The sequence below is a fragment of the Leptonychotes weddellii genome, chromosome 1 (assembly GCF_054177405.1).
Source record: "Leptonychotes weddellii isolate Sample4059 chromosome 1, ASM5417740v2, whole genome shotgun sequence".
NCBI classification, from domain to species: domain Eukaryota; kingdom Metazoa; phylum Chordata; class Mammalia; order Carnivora; family Phocidae; genus Leptonychotes; species Leptonychotes weddellii.
In genome coordinates this window covers 22109494-22116719 of record NC_138369.1, presented here as the reverse complement: position 1 = coordinate 22116719, position 7226 = coordinate 22109494, and the positions used below count along the sequence as shown (strand labels likewise).

The window sequence follows — 7226 nt, the reverse complement described above, 5'->3', positions numbered from 1 at the left end:
CCATCCTCCCACCCCCCTCCCCTCTAGAACCCTCAGTTTGTTTTTCAGAGTCCATCTTCTCTCATGGTTCGTCCACCCCTCCGATTTCCCCCGCTTCATTCCTCCCCTCCCGCTACCTTCTTCTTCTTCTTTTTTTTTCTTAACATATCTTGCATTATTTGTCTCAGAGGTACAGATCTGAGATTCAACAGTCCTGCACTCTAAACGCAACAGTCTTAAAATGATCAAATGGGAACCTAACTTACCCTAATGATCAAATTAGGAGACATTTTAAAATATATTTTTTTTCAACCAGCAGAGCCGGCTTCCCCACATATTCCAAACACTTAGCTTTGAGGGAGACATTCCTGGCCCTTTACTTTTGGAGCACTCATCACTGTAAAAAAGTGATCTAATCACCAAAATAACCAGGAGCTGGTAAAGAATATGACACAGGGAAGTTGATTTCTACTCTGAGCCGCTTACTAGCGTACTAGGGAAAAACACTCACCCCACCTTTCCTTCCCTCCAAATCCAAAGTAAACCTTTGATTCAAACCTCTCGCCCCCAAGACAAGCCTGAAACAACACACAGTGCAAACCAAGGTCACCTCTAAGAACAAGCTTTTTTTCCCCTCATATCAGTAAGTTTCACAATTACTTACAATTTCATGAACTGCATTCACACACTCATTCTAGGTGTGTGGAGCCTCACAGAACTCAAAGCTCACAGATTTTTAAAGCTAAAAAACAGAAAGGCGATTGTTTTCGCCAAGGCAATGGATGGTTTAGAGTCTAAGAAAGCACCACAGGCCTTTCTGAGTACACACACAAAATGCCTACCTCAGGGAACCTAGCTGGCTCAGCTGGTGGAGCGTGCGACTCTTGATCGAGGGGTTGTGGGTTCAATCCCCACGCTGGGTGTAGAGATTACTTAAAATCTTTTTTAAAAAATGCTTTCCTCTCCTTGGCTGGGATTCCTTTGGCCCACCTCTAAGCAGAGTCAGTGTGAGTCATTTAGTAATGATTTAATATGTCTCCAGTAATTCAAAGAGGGGGTCAACACTAACTCTTCCTAATAGCTGGTGCTTACTGAGTGCTCACCACCTGCTGGGCCTTGTACTCTATTTTATCTAAATCTTATCACTGCCTTCTGAAGCAGGTGCCATTACCAGAAGTTAAGGCTCAGAGAGGTTAGGTAAAAGGCCCATGGCCACACAGCTAGCAGTGGCAGCAGTGGGATTAGGACCCAAGCCTCTCTGAGTTTCTGGTGGGAATCCTCTGGGTTATGAGCAAAAACAAACATGCAGTTATAATGTTAGGTACCATGCTGAGCCATTCTCCCATGACCAGGCCGTAGCTCAATGAAGGGAGTCTGGTGTTGGCGGCATTCATTAATTCTGAGCCTATCCTTACTTCAGAATCCACACCATACCCCCATGGACCCCCCTCTCTCTCTCTCTCTCTCCCTTTGTCCTGGGGCTTCATCAGGCAGATGGTTAGAGGGGTCTTGGGGAGTGCTTCTGATTCTGCCAGCACAGCTGCACCAGAAAGCATAAGCAGATACATGCAGATAGAACTTTCCAAATGCCATCATGTGGGTGGAAGGTAAGGATCCCAGGGGAGAAAGGAATCGCTTTCAGTTGGGGGCAGGGGAACAATCAGAGGGGCATTCCTGGAGGGGACCGCTGAGCTGGAGCTAAAGGGTAGGTTAGGTTGAGACATCAGAGATTCCAGGGAGGGTATTCCTAAAGGAGAGGACAGCCTAAGCAAAGGCAGCAGCTCACCTCCTGGGTTATAGCAAAGGAAGCAGAGGGGGAAGGGGAAGATCAGGATGCAAGCAGAGGGGGAGGGAAAGAATCTCCAGGGGCCTAGGCTGATGGGTTGGGGCAGAACTGGGAGCCCAGGAAGTAACGACTGAGCATCCCAGGACATGTTTAGCATACCAACCCTGGTACTTCTTAGCTGTGTGGCCTCCAGCACATCCCTTCTCTCTGGGCATCAGTCTCCTTGAGGAGGACACCCAGGACCCTCTGTTGGTCTGAGTACCTACTTTTAGAAAAATTGGTGCTAAGAACATAGGTTATTGATCTTATTTCTAACTTCCTATATTATAAAAATGTTGATAAGAATTTATTAGTTACAACTGGGTAAAAATTAAGTCTAGTGATTCAGAATCGGGGGCTTTGAGGTCAGATTCCCTGTGTGTCCTGGGAAGGGGACACATTCTTCCTCTGAGAAATGGGCATAACATCGGTACCTACCTCATGCATGGAGCTGTTGGGAGAAGTAAAGCAGGTAATCTAAAGGTGCTAGGACTGGATCTGGCAGCCAGTACTTGCTTATTCTATGTCAGCTATTACTTATAATAAACTCTTAGCTCCCAGCCAGGTAGACTAGCCATGAGGGAGAGGTGAGGCAAATGCTGACCTCCAGTCCAAGTTGAGACCTCTTCTTTTTTTTTCAAAGATTTTATTCATTTATTTGAGACAGAGAGAATGAGAGAGAGAGAGCACATGAGAGGGGTGAGGGTCAGAGGGAGAAGCAGGCTCCCCACTGAGCAGGGAGCCCGATGCGGGACCCGATCCCGGGACTCCAGGATCACGACCTGAGCCGAAAGCAGTCGCTTAACCAACTGAGCCACCCAGGCGCCCGAGACCTCTTCTTAATCAATCAGACTCTGAGGCATAAGAAGGTCTCCAGATACATACCCCAGATTGCACAGGCTCTAGACCCTCCCCTCAACCTCTTCCTCCTTCCCTATTTCATTCACTCTGTCAACTTGGCCTCCTCCACTCGAATGCGGATACAGGGGTGCAAATCTTGCATGTGCTCTGCCCTGCAGCCTGCGTTACACAATCCCAGTTTCCAAGGCTGCCAGGAAGGCAGCGAAGGTGTAGGCGGAGGATGCTGGCGGTCCTGGGGCAGCACCTGGCTGTCGGGGTGGTTGGACCAGCATCCTAACTCAAGGAGGAGGGAGAAGAGGGCCGGGAGGAAAGGGCATGAGGCTGAGAAAATTGGGGCCGAGGTGAGCTAAAAAGCTGCTTGGGGGTAGGTACTGGCCGGGGGAGGTCCTGAGGGGCGAAGATATCTGGGGCGGGACGGGGGTCGGTGCCATTAGCTGGGAGGTCGAACTCAGTAAGTGGTTAGAACGGGGGTACAGGAGCCTCCACACCATCCAGGCACCAGGAGGGGCGCACAGGGGCTGGTGCCGGAGCCAGCGGTGGGAGGCGGAGTAGAAAGAGGGTGCAGGTCCCCGACCCACCCTCACCTTGTCCCTGGGCTTAGGGCGGTAGGCAAGCTCGGGGAGTGAGGGCACCTGGGATTCGGGAACGTCAAACGTGTCCAGGCACTGCAGGGGAGCGCGCAAGGGCTGATGCCGGAGCGAGGGAACCGAGTAGAAAGAGAGGTGCAGGTCCCCGACCCATTTCGCCCCGTGTGCCGCTTGCGGGGAGGCCAGGCAGCCCTGACTCGAGAAGTGGAGGGTGGGTCACGGGGCCATAAGGGAGAGACCCCAGACACCCCCCGCCTTTCAGGTGCGCATCCCCCGCCCCGACCCGCCCCAGTCCGCCCCGCCGGCGCACACTCCATCTGACCTCAAGCGCCTGGGTCGCGCCGCCGGATCCGGACGCCCGTCTTCTGGCCCCAGCCCCGCTCGCGTCCGGCAGCAGCGCTCGTGCCCGCGCCGCTCAGTTCCCGGCGCCGGGCTCTGCTGGACGCCTTAAAGGCGCGGCGCGCCGGCCTGCGTCAGCCGACAGAAAAGCCGGCTCCGCCCGCGCCGGCTCCTCGCGCCGCCCCGCCGCTGCCTGGTCCGGTCTACCGCCGATCCCGCACGGGAACCCTCAGCTTCTCGGCTCCGCCGCTCACAGCGTTACACCCAGAGGGGCAAGTTAGCGCCTCGCACATCCCGGCCTCGGCAACCCGTCTCCAAGCATCCAAGAGTTCAGGCCCGAGGGCCAACACCTACTGCGTTCGCGCGCAGCGCCAAGTGCAGAGGGCGGAACCGGCCGCCCCACCCCGCCCCGCCCCTAAAGAGCGCTCTCGGCGAGGGGAAGGGCTGGGGACCCAAGGAGCCACAGTTCCACCGCGCGATGCCAGAGTTCGTCGAGGCATTGGTTCATTGTTTACTGAGCACCTACTATGTGCCTGGTGCTGTTGGGCCCGCGCCGTCAAAGTGACTCTGGCTGGATCTCTGCTCTCAAAGGGCTCAGAGGGACAGGCCCAGGTTCACAGGCAAGCTTAGCAACGCTGTCTTACACATGTTGTCTCTTAATCCTATGAGGTGGGCATTGGGATTGGCTTCCTTTCTCAGAAGAAAGGTGAGGAGCTTGCCCATGGATTCAGCCTATAAAGGACAGAATTGGGGATTTAGACCCAGCACCTGGCTCCAAACTCTGGGGGCAAAATGGCAGTGTTGAAAGACTTTCAGCCACCACTGGTTAAATCCCCACTATGGTCATTTCTAATTTTTAAGGACAGTTAAACCTCATTAGGCAAAAAAATCAGGAGCAGAGCATAAAAGTTATTACCCATTAAATTCAAACGGTGTTGTCTGACTAGCTTATCTGTCACAAAGCCTGGATTTTTGAGCATCTGGCCTCAGTTTCCCACTCCAGCCTCATCTACTATTCAGGGCACCGAGGCTGAATTCTACCACTTTGGCCTTTGCATGGGCTGTTCCCTCCACCAGGAACTCTTCCTTTTCTGCTTGGCCTGACTACTTCCTCTTTTCCATGCCTCAATTTAAATGTCACTTCCTCCAGGAAACCTTCCTTAAGTCCCCTTTGGACCCACAGTGCTCTATGGACTTATTCCATCAAAGTGTTTATTCATTCATTTAACAAATATTTACTGAGCACTTACTATGTGCTGAGCCTGTATGTGGGGTGGGGTATTGGGGCTTGATATCTTCTGCTACCCTGAATCCATGGCTTCCTTTTCTGCCCTTATTCTACACCTAGGTGGGACCAGTGCCCAGCAGGACTCCCTTGGTATTTAAATCCACCCCAAAGGCAGCTTGCTGCCTGCCAAACCCTCCAGACTGGTAGAACCTGGCTGAGTTGGGTGGGTCCTGAATTTTAAGAATGGGTCATGGACAAGAAGCCTCAGAGATGTGGCAAAGAGAACATCTTTGAGGTCACCTTGTAAAACCAGCCTCTGTCAGGGCTGCTGGAATCCATCCAGAGTTAAGGACAATCTCCCTGGCTTGGACTGGAGCATCTTTCTCTAAGATGTTGGCTACCTCATCATTCAGATTACAAGAGTTGCATTTGACATGCTTCATCGAATTGTTCTCAGAGCTTCAGGGACAATGTACTCATCAAAGAGAAAGTTGTTCAGGATTCTTATAGATCATAATTAACCAAATAGGGTGATTTGGTAGACCTATCTGAAGAAATTAATCAGAATGCAACAAAGAGTGATATGACATGAAAAATATGAAAAGAAAGATCTTACAAATGTGTAGAATAGACTGAGAAGATCTAAAATCCAATTAAGCAGCATCAAAGAAGGAAAGAAGAAAGGAGAGGCTATATTTGAGGTAGTAATGTGTGAGAATTTCCAGAGCAGAAAAAAGATATAATTCTGCAGATTTAGGAAACATAATATATCCCAAGCAGGAAAAATAATAGGAAATCCATACCAAGAAATATTGCAGTGAAACTGCAGAATACTAAAAACAAAGAAAATATCTTAAAAGCAGCTAGAGATTAAAAAAAAAAAAAAAAAAAAGACAGCTTATTCCCAAAGGAAGGAATTAGATTGCCAGCAAATTTCTGAATGGCAACATAGGAAGCTAAAAGATTTAAAGAGTATCTCCAAAGACCTGAAAATTGGATCCCCAGCCTTTCAGGAATGAGGGTGACATACAGATAAAGTGAATTTACAACAGGAAAATTTGACTAACTGAACTTTTAAGATATACCTCAGAAAGAAGAAAAACAACTCTATTAAGAACTGCAGTGAAAGGAGGAATAATGAGTGAAGAAATGGGCAAATAGAGTGAATCTAAACAAAATTGTCAGTACAAAACAATAACGATGACAAGAATAATCATAATTTATAGGTTTAAACAAGGTCAGAACAAAAATAGGGGACAACAGTAAATTAGGAATGAGATGGTCAAAATTAAAGGGTTCCAATGCCTTTGCATTTGGGGTGGGAAGGGAATTAAGATATTAACTTTGGCCTTTGCTAATTATGCATGGCACAATGCCAATGGTATTCATTAAAATAGTACAAATAACATGTATAACTTTCAAACCAGTAGAACGGGGGAAATGACGTAAGTCAATAAAAAACCCAAATGCTAATCAATCCAAAGACATGTAGAAAAAGTGAGACTCCTCCCCCTAAAAAAGAGAGTAAAAAAAAGTCCTGATATACTAATAATCATAGTAATTTAACTAAACTCATCAGTTAAAAGTCAGAAATTGTTAAATGGGGGGCGCCTGGGTGGCTCAGTCGTTAAGCGTCTGCCTTCGGCTCAGGTCATGATCCCAGGGTCCTGGGATTGAGCCCCGCATCTGGCTCCCTGCTCCATGGGAAGCCTGCTTCTCCCTCTCCCACTCCCCCTGCTTGTGTTCCCTCTCTTGCTGTGTCTCTCTCTGTCAAATAAATAAATAAAATCTTAAAAAAAAAAATTGTCAAATGGGATGTTAAAAGAATCTAAGAGGCACTGTCTCAAGAGGTATTCCTAAAACATAGGAATTTGGAAAGGTTAAAAGTAAAAGTGTGGAAAATGATATACCTCAAAAATAGTATCCAAAAGGGAGCTGGTGTAGCTATATTAATATTAGATAACAGACTAACAAAAATCATTAAGGATGGAGAGGATCACTACATAATGATAACAAGTTTGATTTGCCAGCAAATTATATCAGTTGTCAACTATATAAAATGTAAATTTTATAATTATTAGAGAAATTGTTAAAATTTTTAGTCAAAGGAAACATTAAGCCTGATGGTTCTAGAAGCAAGTCTAAACGTTCAAGGAATAGATCATACTATTCTCTCGTAAGCCCTTCTGGAAAATAGAAAAAGAGAGAGCAGATCCCAACTCACTCTATGATGCCAGTCTAAATTCCATACCAAGCAATATCAGATCAGTATTATTCCTGAATCGCTCAGAAACATGGAAGTAAAAATCCTAAATAAAATATTAGTACATTGAGTCCGGCAATACATAAAAAGGATGATGCATCTTTCCCAAGACAGGTTTATCCCAGGAGTGCCAAGATAGTTTAA

The 7226-nt window shown here is 47.6% G+C and overlaps 1 long non-coding RNA gene across 2 annotated transcripts in view; it reads right to left on the bottom strand.

Annotated features, from left to right (window-relative positions):
- LOC145721499 (uncharacterized) overlaps window positions 1-3996 on the bottom strand; it is a 15710-nt gene extending 11714 nt beyond the window's left edge. For both annotated transcript variants that reach the window (XR_014145224.1, XR_014145225.1), the window contains exon 1: window positions 3575-3996. This is a non-coding gene — a long non-coding RNA (uncharacterized LOC145721499). The remainder of the gene's footprint in view (window positions 1-3574) is intronic.
- Window positions 3997-7226: the final 3230 nt, after the last annotated feature.